Raw genomic sequence first — 13,169 nt, 5'->3', positions numbered from 1 at the left:
TCATTCTACAACAAAATATGCATAAAATTTACAAATAATTATTTTATTTTTATTTTTATTAATAATCACTTTAAATTAGTCAACAATTATATTTTTATTCAACTTAATTTTTTTATTAACCAAAAATATAATTTGAAATAATCACATAGTCTTAATTATTTTTAAAATTTTTTTTTATTATAAATTATGACTTTTTATTCAAAATAATTATGATAATAAAAACATTATTTTCAATGCTATGACTTTGCCTTAATTTCCACGAACGTTATTTGCATACATACATACATATGTATGTACATGTACAGACTTCCTAAAAAATTTCCTTGGAAAGCAGATAGCATTGCTTTATTTCATGTGCTTTCTGCAATCTTGTGTGAACAACAACGTCGATGTGTGTTTGCCCATTCCGTGCACGTTTCTTATCACCTTTCATCAACACGCAATATTTTTTGTGTTTTAGAAATTCCGTTGAGGCGCTACAAAATTCTCCAACGTTTGCGGAAGCATGCAAGCTCGTGTGGAACATACTTTTGTGCGTCTCTAAAACAATACAATATGTATGTACTAAGTTATGTTAAAAAAATTTCGTGTAAGCTATAAAAATATGTGCTCATTGCATATATAAACAAAATATAGTAAGACTTCATAATTTTTAAATTATTAATTTATTTTTCAAAATCTATGTTGTCCCCGTCAAAACAACTCCTCTTGGCCCCAATGCAGTTGTGTCAACGTTTTTCCCAATCCTCGAAACAATTGTTAAAGGCCAGTTAGCCAGAAGTGTCATATGGAGCTAGATCGGGCGAACACAAGGAAAAATTAGCGAAAAACTCACGAAGAATCAATACAGTATGTACTGTCGACCCATAATTCCGGTATCTTTTTACGAATAGCTTCTCGCAAACGCCATATAACACTCAAATTGTATTCATTGTTGCCTTTTTGTTCGGTCGGAAGGAGTTCGGAGTGCACCACACCTCGATAATCGAAGAAAACTTGCAACATAGCATTGATTGTAGACCTGCTTTGACGTGTATTTTTCGGCTCACATTTGCCACGATATTTGGCCAATTGATCAACTGTTTCCGTCATTACCGTAATCATAATCGTTAACGTAACTCTCTTTTTCGAAAGAAATTAGTGTTTTGGAACCAATTGCACTTTAATTTTTCTTATCCGCAAACGATATTTCAAACTGGTTCTCACTGAACCTTCCAATATTCCAACGATGTCAATAAGATCTCTGACTGTTAATCTTCGATTCTCAAGCACCAGATCTTTTATTTTATTGACGAGTTGATGATGAATGGCCGTCCTGATTCGTCGTCAACGAGTTCTTGACACCCTGTTGAAAAGTTCGTACCAAAACCCTTTTCCGAGACAAAAAATTATCACCGAAAGAATAATTATGAATAATAAATTGAACTTCTTGCTGAATAATTTCATTCATCATAAAAATCGCCGATTACACTTTATGTACTTCAGAATGAAGTATACAAAATACTATTCAGCTCCTTGGTTTTCAAAACAAAAAAATCGTTAACTTCGGTTACACCGATATTAGATCTCCGACGTTGCATTCTGTGCATTACAAACTTCGTGGCAAACTTAATATACCTAGCCCAGGTTTAAATAATATTCATATTCCCATTTTTGACCGTACTTTGTCATTTGAGTTAATCGTAATGGTATAACTAGCCTAAAATATGGAAAAGAAGACTTGGTAGCATTGAAAATAATTATACCACTTTCATACGAGCAGTGCGCAAAAATAGGAAGCCGAGAATTGATGAATCGATAGCAGCTACTGAATTGAACGATGTATTTTCTGAGAAAATGTTTATACCATAATAGGAGTGTTTTATGACAAATGTAAATGAGAACTCAGCATAAAATTCAACATGGAACGCCTATGATTCTTATTAGTTGTAGATTTTCAACTATTTAAATTCAATACGCTGACATCTATGTATATATCGTCTCTCCAATTTTGCAACGCTCAGTTGTTCATATCTCTGAATTTCTGGTCTCTAATATGGTCTAGAAGCCGATACTTTGAAAATGTCTTCACTTCTTTCTTTTTTTATATTTATTATTTTATTTAATAAATTATTATTGTGTTTAATAGATTATTTTTTTATTTTGTTTTGATCTATTTGGCAGTTTTAATTCAATTAATATTATATATGATGTTAGTAATCAAAAGCTGAGGAAATTTTCCATTAAAAAATAAATTACGTCATCTAATCTTGATTTGCAATTTTTTATTTTTCCAAAATAATTTTTGATTGGATTTCACACCTTATATTTATATATTTTATATATATTTATTTCGTTTTGCCTTTGCTTTCGAGCTTACTCATTATGGAGTATGACTTCACTGGCGAATTGGGCAAAAATACTTAATGTTGTCAGTTGTGTAAGCTGCTTTGATGGACACAAGTAAAGTTCATGTGTCATTGCATAAATCATTTTCAAATTTTAATGCCAAATTCAAACGGTAGAACTAACTGCAGTCACTAATCCAATGCCAAGTGCTTGGAATGCGCCATAAATTTGTGCTTTCTACGCTGCTTATGCCGTCAAAAAATATTATCAAGATTAGAAATGTTTAGACAACAACGCCCAACACATTGACTGCTTTAATTATTCTCTCACTTGCTAAATCTTGATTGGCAATTTTAATTCACTGATTACTTCTAACCTTCAAAATTCACAATAAGACAAAAACAAAACTAAAAGAGCTGCTTTATCAAACGGCATTCCCTAGTGATGAGTGATGATTAAGCGTATTTATTTGCTAGAAATTCTATTTCTTTCTGTTTTTGTGGATGTGTCTTGCCTGTTCTTGGGCAAGGCATTAAATATTCTCATACGAGTTTATACTATACATTCTATATTTGTATTAAATTTGCATAACCATTTAATTTTTTTAGGATGCGCGTGCCACCCACCGTTTAGAGAAACATTGCTAAAGCTCCCAATAAACCGTTTTTTACTTCTATAATAACGGTGTATACATATCTAAGTATATCCAAGCAAGCCAAGCATATAAATACCTACAAACAACAAACAATTAATACAACAATAATAACAAAGCTTGCGGTAGAAGGGCTAGTGTGGTATGACACACTGGGCACCAACCCAACAGGTGCTGCACCCCTCTGCTCACCACGCCCACCCTCAGCGCCACTGGAATGTACGCGCGTCATGCTTACGTACTTTCGGTGCAAGAATTAATAAAAACAAAGAAAATCTGTTCGTATCGTTGCGGAGTTTTGTTTTTTTTTTGCAATTATTTGTATCAGGCGCGGAGTCCGCACATGATTACAATAAAAGTCCGTCCGCACAAAACGGTTTGCCAGTTCATTCATCTAGTCGAGCGTTTCGCATTGCAGTTCATTCGTTCATTTATTTGTCTTATCGTTGTACTTACATGTGTAAGTATGTAAGTGTTCAGTTTGTGGGTCTACTCGGCGGTGCGCTCGTGTGCTTTTCGTTCGGGCGCCTTGTGTATTTGAATTCTGACGCGCTGCGCTAAGCGCCTAGCGAAGAACAGTGTAATCTTTTAAAGCAATTATTAAGGAATTTGCATTATCAATACTAACGCGTTAGCGTTACAGGGAATGTATTTTCTAGTTCGTAGTTTAGTTAAACTAATCGGTCTCGAAGTGTAATAATCAGAAGGGCAAAGCGTGAAAAAAGTTTGGAAATCTGTCCGAACATTTTTCAATGAATTAGTTTCTAGATAGTTGACCAAAATCTTCAAATGTTTGGCTTAGGTTAGGTTTCGAACTTGAAATACCGTGGCGAAGATCACTGTCAAGAGACCCTCATACAAAAACCGTCGAAGCGTTTTGCGCCTTTCACAAATTACTTGAAGCTTGAGGTTACACAATTCTCCCGGTTCGTTGAAGGTACAGTATTGCATTCAAGACTTTCTCAGTATCGAGAATTCTGGGCGATCCAGGATAATATGTCGTAGCATTTCCAACTAACCTTCCTCTAGATATTCGAGAAAACTGACGTCGACCTAAATTCAATCTTTGATCCTCATTTCCGAGAATGCTGGGCGATCCAGGAAAAAGTGTCGGAAGTATTTCCATCTCGTCTTCCTCTAGATAATCGAGAAAACTGACGTCGACCTAAATTCAATCTTTGATCCTCATTTCCGAGAATGATGTGCGATCCAGAAAAAGTGTTGAAGTATTTCCATCTTGTCTTTCTCTGGAGGATTAAGAAAACTGACGTCCTCTTAAATTTTGGGCCCATACCGGAAAATCCCTATAATTGCTTCGAGCAATTAATCCAAGGGATCTCTTGCATTCCACACGGAAGCAGGAACATCGTTCAAGTTGTCTAGCGCTAGACTGCAAGACTACCACGGTTCTCCGACTCGTTCGCAACCTGTTAATATTGGAGTGAGTTGGCTTTTTCATCAAGCTCATCGACCTCGCAGTTTCCAGTAATTCCGCTATGATTAGGCATAAAAGGTGAGTTGTTTCAACGCCATGTTTACTTATCTCACATTTAAAACTTGAGTGAGTAATATCAATGAAAAGTTTCTTAAGCTGATGAATACTTTTCTCTAGCACAGAAGTGTTTGGCCACTGATTACCACCCATCAGCATAGTTTTATTGGTCCTTGTTGTGCATAATTTGTACTGATTCCGAAGTAGACCAACCTGCAATTTTGTATCAAAATGACAAAAAAGACTGGCAGAAGAAATTCGATTATTTTTTCTTTACTATGTGAACAAACTTATAAAATTATGTATATTTTTAGGGCCAACCCCGTTAAAGAAAACTTTTTGTCAAAACGCGCGAAATGTCTGTTTTAACGAGTTTTACCAAATTACCGTATTGTGCCATCGCTTATGAGCATATCAGCTGCAAAAACACGCTCCCATTCAAAACACCCCTTATTTATTCTACCAACCTTTACATTGACTATGACACACACTTAATGGTTTTTCATGCTAACGTCACGCTTTTAGCACACTGTGCGGCGCCATGGCTGACGCTACAACTTTAGGCGCTGGCACCGAATATGTGGCATTTCACAGCGCCACCACCGCGCCACCTCCCTATTGCACCGTCACATACCCCGAGACCGCGCGCTGTTGCTATAGCCGTTGACTATTCCAACATTTGTTCATTTGCGCCGAGCTCCGCCACACACCACGCTCCCTTTAGCTTACCAACTCAGAGATACACATGCCTATCGCCGCTTCAGCTTGTTTGCTCTTCGGCGCTCACATGCTAATCACATATACGCGCTCACAACCGCTTGTGAGTTACGTGCGCAAGCGATTGCCGCACACGTCGCCGCACCGCCGCGCCAGAACTTGACTTGGCCGAACAGGCACCCAAGCGGTTAGGTACTTTCACGGCGACGGCGAAAAAAACCCAAACAAACAGACATAAAAATAGCACATTAAAAGGCAAAACGAAAACTACAACAACGTCGGCAAGGCGGCGGCAACGGCAACGGCAGCGCTGAGGCGAGTCACATAAGTTTCATATTTATTTGTGCGGCCTTTGGATCAGTTGTTCGGTGACATTTAAAGTGAATTAACGCTTTTCTGTGGTGTATCCACGCATGCAACGCAAAGACGCGTCAGTAAGTTGCGCGCGCGTTTCGCAAGTCTTTCACAGTCAGCCTAATTTTTCGTATGTTTTAAAATACTTGTAGTGTCAGCGTTGTCGCATAGAACGTGAGCGATTTTTATTGTACAGAATTTCAAAAAAAATTATAATATACTGAAAGCAACAATTTTTTCGAAAACGCTTTTGTGTGAAGTGTCAAAAAAGTGTTTACAAAACTGTGACTCTAACCACACGCCTTGAGGACGCGTAGCGCTTGGTTAATTTTGTGTCTACTGCGAGCAAAGCGCCTAGCGAAAATGCGCAGGACTACTTTTTGAATTGTAAATATTTTTTTTTTCAATTTCCGAAGTTATTTATTTTTATTTATTTTTATTTTTATTTTTTTGGTTTTCTTTTAGTACACATACATGCCAGTTTGAAGCTGACTGCGATTTTAACGGTTGTCTTTGCTTCGCTTTTTACAATATTTATTTTGCTGCTAGTTGTATTTGCCTTGTCATTGACATTTACTCGCTGAGAATTGATATTGTACTTGTGACCGCCCAGCGGCGCTCTGTTGTCATCTGATTAAAATTTGAGCACCGTGTGATCGACTGGCAATCAAACGTGTTGACATTCGCTCTACACGCGTTTGCGCACGTTTAATCACGCTTACATATAATTATTGTTTTTTTTTTCTAATTACTTAATTTTCAATGCGTAAACGCCATTTTAAGGCGGTTCAGATGCCAAGCGCGTGCATTTATTAGTAGTTGGATTTGATTTTGTTATGCCATCTGGCGATCAGCTGACCAGCGCTGTATGTGTACGCATTGCAGTGAAAGCTGCGCGCCGCACCAGTTTCGGTATACGCAGTACGTTAACTCCAAGCGCGTCTGTATGCAACAGGAAACTGTATTTCCTCATATCCAGCAAGAATATAATGAATTTGCTCTGCTGGCGTTACAATTTTTGATTAGAAATGCCTTGTTTTATCTTTGCACTCGTTTATTTTTTGGCGTTGTTTATTCTATTTACGCGCTATAAATACACACAACAAAAATGCAATAAAAAGAGTAAAAATAAACGCATTCTCTTCTTATATTTCACTTCTCTTATGGTGATTTATCATTTGTGGGCAGCGCGTGACTTAAAACAAAAAAAAAAAAAAAAAAGAGGGGTAAATCTGACAACGCAACACTGTGCACTTTTGTCTCGCACTCGCTTTACGCTTTAGTCGCGCGCCCACTTTACCCCTATGCTTTGCCGGCTACACGCCCCAACAGTCGCAGCGCTCCATTGCTCAGGCAACCGCTTTGCCAAATTCATCAATATGGGCACAATATTTAAAACAACGCTTCCGCCGCGCCCGAGACCTGTTGGCGCTGGCGTTTCAGCAAAATATTGTATATATTTTGAAAGCTTCGTTTACCCACCTGTTAAACACGTTTGCCTTTGTCTCCAAGCAAAATTCAGCGTTTAGCCGTTTCGAATTACATAATTAGTTAGGCATGACTTTTGAGTCATGAGTTTTGAGTTAAAAAAGTATTCTTTTAAAGACATTTCATGCAAAAATTAAGGCAACCGAGTTAGTTTCGCGTTGCCGACGTAAAAATCGTGTTTTGCTGGTAATCTTATGGAACGTAATTGTTTCTTTTTTATTCTTTTGTGAAATAATTGTTTTATCTTTAAAACTTGCGCAAGTGATAATTGCTTCTGATAGATGATATCATAATGTGTTTGATATATTTTGGTTATCTCTGTAAGGGATAGGAAATTTCTTGTAGATAGTGCTCATTACAAGTATTAATTCTAAAAGACCAACATGGATGCGCTATAGTATTGTTATAACTCAAACGTCGGCCTTGATAGTGTTTATTAAAAGAATAATATGGTATTCTTAGAGATTGATTTTTATTGTTGGTAGTATGAAGAATTTATTTTAATCTGATATTTTGCGTTTAATGCAGAAAAAACACAACCATTGTCTGTTCAATGTGAGGCGGCCATGAATCACACAGTTTACATTGGCATGAGCATCATTTGCCGAAATTGTATTGTCCCAACTCAGAATTCCTTCTTGAGTCTTTGCTAAAGATAAGCACATGATCAAATGCATAGTTTACGATTCTGTTAACGACATACAGGACAAAATTCATTTTTATAAATATAGAATTTTTTTTTTATTAAATCGACTAACGCAAACAATGGCTACCTTCGAATGTATTTCTAGCAAAAAATTTAATCGGAAAAAGTCTTCGGAATTGATTGAAACCTTGTAGGTCCCTCCATATTTTGAATAACATCAACGATCCGAGACTAACTAAATCAAAGGGTCGCCGAAACTGCTAGTAAAGTTAAAATTCCAAGCAGACTACATGAGTATGGTCCATAGGTATGTTCGGCTGAAAGAGTTAAGCTGTAGTTAAGTTACCTTAAGAGGCCTGTTAGTGATCCTACAATATTTGAAAAGGCAATCCCTTTGTTAAATGGTTTCAAAGGGACATAAGAAAGTACTGTCACTGTCAACTAGTGCTATTAACAAAGGCACACGTTTCTTGAGCTTAAGTAATGCTTATATAATATTTTACTTCGTTGTTTCTCAAATTAATTAAAGAAGAAGAAGAAAAAGCATTTTTTGTGATTTTTTTTTTTTTTGTTTTTTGAAGAGACATTTTAATTAAATAATAAAAATATGTACATATGTATGTTTATAGAGTTTAAGTACTATAATAATCCGTGATTCATTTTGAAAATTTTTGGAATCCGAATTTTGGAATTACATAGCCAGAGTTTAGGAAGACCTAAATAATATATAAATAATCGAAATAATAGTAAAAACTTTGATTTTTGACAAAATTACGGCTTCCCAAAAAAAATTATTTTTGGTGAAGAAATTTACATTTCAAAGTTAACGAAGGAATAAAAATTTGTTGCCGTCAGGCACGTTCGTAAAATGAATGCTAAGCCTGTGTACGCACAGGCACGGTTTTTTCGTCTAAACCAATTTTTGGTAGGTGTAAAGGCGACAAGGAGAAACGAAGGGAAGCTTTGTGTCAGGAGCACGAGTTCTTCTTAATACTACGTGGCTGCGTTATTTAGCATTCCTTTTCATTTTTAAATTTTTTCCATGGTTCCAATTACGCTCGGTTTCAAATGTTCGGAAATTTGAATTTTATTACTTATTGTCCGGGTGCTTTTTTTGTCACAATCTAAGCATGACCAGAATTTGAGAAAGTGATCTGAAAGGGAAGACAAAATATTCTCCGACTCAAGTAGTCCGACTTCTAATGTTCGTGTCAACGCAATGAACGACAGTAGAGTCCTCGTGTGAACGCAGTCTAAGCAAGCAATGTTTTGTTTGTAACAACAAACAACTGTACATAACTAACTACCTATATACATACATACTTCGCTTAGTTATTTTTAGCACAATCTGCTAAACTGTAATCTTAGATAAATAAAACTACACATAAACATTTTTAAAATAAATTTTCCACTGAAACTAGTCGCTATTACCAGTTATTCCATATTGTGCTATTAATTACTCGCCGTTAAATGGCAACGCAATTGTATACAAAAATAAATAATTAATTACAACCAAAACATAAAACGTAGTAGTTTCGACTTATTTGCTTTTAGCGCAAACAGTAATTGTTCAAGGCAAAAAGCACTCAAATATGTAAATATTTGGTTATACTATATGTACTATATATTATTTTCCTACAATTTTTTAAATAAAAAAAATTTTAATTTTTTGTTGACTTTTTATATATTTTTTTAATATTTTAAATATTTCTTTTTTATAATTTTTTTTATTCCTTTTTATTATTGTTATTTTTCTTTTGTTCTTGTTGTTATCATTGCTATATTGTTTTTGTTATTATTATTATTTTTTTTGAATAGTCGATAGTGATTTTTTCACATATTTGTGAAATTTCTGCGAAGCGATATGACGAAAGTGTGCAAATAGCAGCGATAACGCCAGTGAATCCCCTTATCAGCGCATAGATTCTGAGGAAAAAATAGAACGAAATTAATTGAATTTGAATTTTAATTTAATTTTTAAACACACTTAGTATAAGTTGTTATTGCTTTTATGGCTACTTTTCCCATCGCCTAACCGTTTCATTCATACACGTGCATACAGCAAAAGCAACAACAACAAATTTCAACAGCGCCGTTAATTGCAGCACCACTACGACATAGTCAATAGCTGTGTTTTTCCTTTTGTTTTGTCACTGAAATTGTCACAGTTGTTATTCTTGTTTTTGTTAATGATGAAATCAATTACCTGCAACCTTAATTCTGTCGAGATTCTAAAAATAGCATATCAAACTGATTGCGACGTCGGTGCGTCAGTGCGACACTGCAGCCAGTATGCACGTTTAAGTAGTCACCCAGTTTCCCAATATGAGCTCTTTATGTACAGTTCACTTGTATGGCATACCTATGCACATACACATATTCACGCTCTAACCTACAATATCTCAGTTTGTTTGCCATTCTTACACATTCCAACTGTCAGCTTTCCCAAGCCTCCCAATATGTGAGTGGTTATGTGCTTATATGAGTTTGTGTGTTTTTCTATTTAGTCGGGCGCGAGAATATAAAACAAAAATTGGATAACTGCAGTGTGCACTGTTCGGTCATGAAAATATGTACGAAAATAAATAACAATTTCCTTCTACCAACACCCGCCCTCTGGTGGTGATAATGTCATTAGGAAGTACACCGTTTTTTCTTCTTCTGCTTTGGCTCCTCTTTACTCGCACTGCAGTTATTGGTTTTGTTTGTGTCATTCAACGCTCGCTATTTGTTGTTGGCATTGTATTTCATATTAATTGCATTTGACTTTCTGTCGTACTTTCCTACACATGTTCTCTGTCGCTTTCTCCCTCTCTTTCCACGCTCTCTACAATCTTGTTCTGGTTGACATTAAGTTGCCGACAAGTGCGATTAGTGGCCATAAAATTTATCGATCACATAGCTTACATATGTATGTATGTACTAAGTACATTTCTCATCTGTCGCTAACTATTCGCTTTATTAACCGTATACATATTTTAGTGGCTTGTCAAATGATATTTATTCCGTGACTTTCCTAGTGACTATCAGTGCGACACGTGCGAGTATATTTGCATTTCGTTGGCGCGTTTGAGGTGAAGAGAAGTTGTAACAAACTGGAACAAATGTTAACTTCGGCTGCACCGAAGCTATAATACCCCTCACTAAAAGATTTCTTACAACATAAAAGAATAAAAAAAATTTTTATCTTGATTTTGTTCGGTCAGTTTGTAAGGCAGTTGTATGCTATAGTGGTCCGATCTGAACAATTTGTTTAAAGATTGTAGAGTTGCCTGCGGCAATGAGCTAAATTTCGTGAAGTTGTCGTGTCAAATAAGAAAATGTTCGCATACTAGAACTTGATTTTGGTCATTTAGCTTGTATGGCAGCTATATGCTATAGTACGATCCGATTCAATTTATTTGGAAAATGTGCCGTTGGCTTGGACAATATTCCACGTCAAATTTTATAACGACATCTTGTCAAATGAGAAAGCTTTTTATATAAGAACTTAATTGATCGTTCAGTGTGTATGACAGCTAAATGCTATAGTGGTCAGTTATCGGCGGTTCCTACAAATGTGAAGCTTCTTGGCGGGAAATTTCAGATCGATGTTTCACAAACTGAGTGACTAGTTCAAGTATATGCGGACAGACAGGTAGTAAAGACATGTCAAAATCGGCTCAGCTCTTCACTTACATGGTATACATACTTCTTAGAGTCTCTAACGTTTCCTTCTGCGTGTTCGTGACAACCTCTGTTTAGGGTACAACAAAGCACAACGGTTTTTTTGTACATGCCTTCTCTTTTCATTATTCCTTATCATATTTATATTTAATTAATTTTATCGACTTTCTTGCATTGCCCTCATTTAACTTCTGAGTTGTGGCAAGATAACGGACAATAGTGGTTGGGCAAGTGTTCTGACGAAATTCTGGGTATGATAAAACAGGTGGGTTCTTTTTTGACCGAGGTAATTTTTACCAAATACAGGGTGCCTTTTCCTCATACAATATATCGAAATTTGTTTTGATGTATAATATATTTAGTCGTCTTCGAAAACGCTTCTTTATAGCTTCCAATGCAACACTGTTTTTTGTCAATTGTATATACATATATACATATAGTATATTGCGTCGATGTCTGAAAGTTCGGCAATAATATGATGGAAAATCGAATGCATATAATTTATAATTATGAAAAGTATGAAAGTGCTTGAGTTGGTTGAGGCAATGAGTCTGGGGATTTCTTCGATATACTGCTGTGATCAAATTGAAAGGTGAATTTTGTCAATTTCATCTCCTTCAAAGTAATCCTCTTCCGCTGCAATACACTTATGCCAACGAATTTTCCAGTCATCATAACACTTGGAAAAAAATTTGCTGAATAGCCATAAGTGGTGAAATGATCACGAACAACCAATGCAGTATGAGATGTTGCATTATCGCACTTCTTTGTTCAATTAATTCAGACGTAGTAAAAATCGAAGAGCTTCACAAAACGAGGCGTATCTCAAATACTAATTAATATTTTGACATGGAATTCAGCATAAATGTCACTAACACTACTACCAACTTACTGAAAAAAATATTTACCGATTCGAAAAACATGCGAAGTATAAATTAATTCACCTTTCAATTTGATCACAGAAGTATAGTTCTAACTAATTCGGAGTAGTGAAGAGAGCAAAATAATTGCAGATATCAAGAAACTGTTTTCTTGGAAAATTGCAGGCAGTGAGCCTGTGGAGGAAGTTTCGAATGAAAGTCTTAATTGATTTGAGAAGAATATTTGTAATTGTCAGGATTTCTGCGGTATTAGTACTTTTATCCATCGCATGTATCCGACATGTACATATGTACATACTTATGTCGAACTATTAAATACTTATCTTGAAAGAAAAACTTGGTAGCAACATTTTAAGGAGTTTTTCCCGTGGAAAATTTGACGGAATTTATATTTAACGGGGCTCCCAATATTTGTGTTATTTTTAATGCTGCTTCTTCAACACAATCCAATCTCTTCATTTAATTATTCAAATCAGCTGGATAACCATTTCACACGAGTTCAATGCTTGCTAAGAGAGCACTGTTCAAACAAGCCAAGCAAAGAAGTGGTGAATCGAACATGAATTCAAACTGAAAGCAATTTGTATTTATAATTTTTCTCGTACAAACAACTAGAATTATATTTACCAACAAAATTATCTTATCTCTAAACGGTTTAAATAGACTAAATCCACAGCATAGAAATAGATTTATGTATATTACAATTCATATGTATGCATAAGTTTGTTTGTATGAAACTCCGCTTTGTAAGTTTTAACAGCTGTGGTACCTTTTTATTTTATGTAGATTACAATTATATTGAATGAATTTATGTACATATGTATGTATGGTTGTACACTTAAGAAATTGGGTGTATAACCTAAATATTACTCATTTCACGATAAATGTTTTTCATAGAAATTGGAAAGTAATATTCGTTTGAAATTTTTAATATATTTTTTATTT

General features: G+C 35.4%; 2 protein-coding genes and 1 long non-coding RNA gene across 6 annotated transcripts in view; 2 read left to right on the top strand and 1 right to left on the bottom strand.

Moving 5' to 3' along the window:
- The window catches only part of LOC108978180 (E3 ubiquitin-protein ligase RNF181 homolog), a 77,951-nt gene that overhangs the window by 52,150 nt on the left and 12,632 nt on the right, over positions 1 to 13,169 (top strand). The window contains exon 1 of one of the 2 annotated variants that reach the window (XM_018948339.1): positions 5,848 to 5,930. The exons of the other annotated variant lie outside the window; for it this stretch is intronic. The gene's annotated coding sequence lies outside the window, so the exon portion shown is untranslated. Of the gene's footprint in view, positions 1 to 5,847; positions 5,931 to 13,169 lie in introns of those variants that run through there. 2 annotated transcript variants of the gene reach the window in all.
- Positions 1 to 13,169, top strand: part of LOC108978179 (serine/threonine-protein kinase OSR1) — a 45,618-nt gene that overhangs the window by 27,231 nt on the left and 5,218 nt on the right. The window contains exon 1 of one of the 3 annotated variants that reach the window (XM_018948337.1): positions 3,422 to 3,440. The exons of 1 other annotated variant lie outside the window; for it this stretch is intronic. The gene's annotated coding sequence lies outside the window, so the exon portion shown is untranslated. Of the gene's footprint in view, positions 1 to 3,421; positions 3,441 to 5,843; positions 5,931 to 13,169 lie in introns of those variants that run through there. One more of the 3 variants, XM_018948335.1, reaches the window with a different exon arrangement.
- Positions 9,469 to 10,337, bottom strand: LOC108978181. The gene is made up of 3 exons (XR_001994090.1): positions 9,884 to 10,337; positions 9,665 to 9,830; positions 9,469 to 9,603 (listed from the first exon to the last, which is right to left on the bottom strand). It is a non-coding gene; the product is annotated as an uncharacterized LOC108978181 (long non-coding RNA).

The sequence above is a fragment of the Bactrocera latifrons genome, unplaced genomic scaffold (assembly GCF_001853355.1).
Source record: "Bactrocera latifrons isolate USDA-ARS-PBARC rearing strain unplaced genomic scaffold, ASM185335v1 scaffold_119, whole genome shotgun sequence".
Lineage (NCBI taxonomy): Eukaryota > Metazoa > Arthropoda > Insecta > Diptera > Tephritidae > Bactrocera > Bactrocera latifrons.
The sequence above is the reverse complement of the archived record's forward strand: the minus strand, read 5'-3'. Positions and strand labels throughout refer to the sequence as shown.